Raw genomic sequence first — 1,105 nt, forward strand, 5'->3', positions numbered from 1 at the left:
AGTGACAGAGGTGATTCATATTTGTGATTGCCCTGATTTAGAGAACTCTCAGTGTGGAAACTCCTCCCTTTAACTCAGATCAGCCAAATTGTCTTCAATTTATAAATTTAGAATTTCCTGGAACTACTGAGAGGTTAAGTGACTTGCCCATTATCCCATCATATGTGTGAGAGTCAGGGAACGACATATTTCAAGCAGTTGATACCCAAATTTAATTCTACTGGCATGAGATTCCCGATGAAAGACTGATGATCAGGGGAAAAAAAAATCTTTACAGTGGATTTGTACTGATTTTTTAAAGTCCTCCCCTGTAAATGAATCATGGAATAGGACAAGAAGGCAAACATTCTGAAGGAGATATAAAAATTAATAGTTGAATATACCTTTCTAGGTACACATTTTTTTCTTTGCAGTTATGGAATGCTTCATGATTTTGCGTGTCATCCTTGCACGGGGACTGTGCTAATCTTCTCCGTGGCATAATAAATTTAGTATATGTGTTGCTAAAGTGAACATTGTATTTAAATTTTAAATGAAGAGAAGGGGTTGAGAGAAAGACATTGGGAAGGCAAAAACAGAAAGATCTAACAATTGATTAGGTATGTTAGGATGAGGGATTGTGAGGAGTCTGGAACAATGCTAAGAATATAGCTTAGAAGAGTAGTAGAAAGATTGTGGTGCCTTCATCAGAAATTGGGCAGTTTAGAAAAGGGGAAGGTTTTTGGAGAATGACACCAAGCTCAATTGTGGAAACATTTTGTTTGAGATATCTCTGGGACATCCAGTTGGAAATGATTCAACTTCTATGAGCCTTGGTGTCCATGGCTGTTAAATAGGGGCAGTAGTTGCATAGCCATATTCTCTAGGTTGTTTTGAAAAGCCACTTAGTAAGTAATATATATTAATATATTATATTATAATATTACCATATTATATATTATGTTATATATAAGTTAAATATATTACAGAATATATTTTATATATTCTATAAGTTCTATATGCACTCCACCTTAGATCTGTTCCCCTACCTGGTTTCAACACAGTGGAAGATAATGTCCCTCCCAAGATAAGCTCATCACTTCTAAACTCACCACCATGCTGCTTT

General features: G+C 35.4%; 1 non-coding gene across 1 annotated transcript; it reads right to left on the minus strand.

The window, feature by feature from the left end:
• Positions 1-409: 409 nt before the first annotated feature.
• On the minus strand, positions 410-516 carry LOC118852454. The gene has a single exon (XR_005010537.1). It is a non-coding gene; the product is annotated as a U6 spliceosomal RNA (small nuclear RNA).
• Positions 517-1,105: the final 589 nt, after the last annotated feature.

This window comes from Trichosurus vulpecula, chromosome 5 (genome assembly GCF_011100635.1).
Source record: "Trichosurus vulpecula isolate mTriVul1 chromosome 5, mTriVul1.pri, whole genome shotgun sequence".
NCBI classification, from domain to species: domain Eukaryota; kingdom Metazoa; phylum Chordata; class Mammalia; order Diprotodontia; family Phalangeridae; genus Trichosurus; species Trichosurus vulpecula.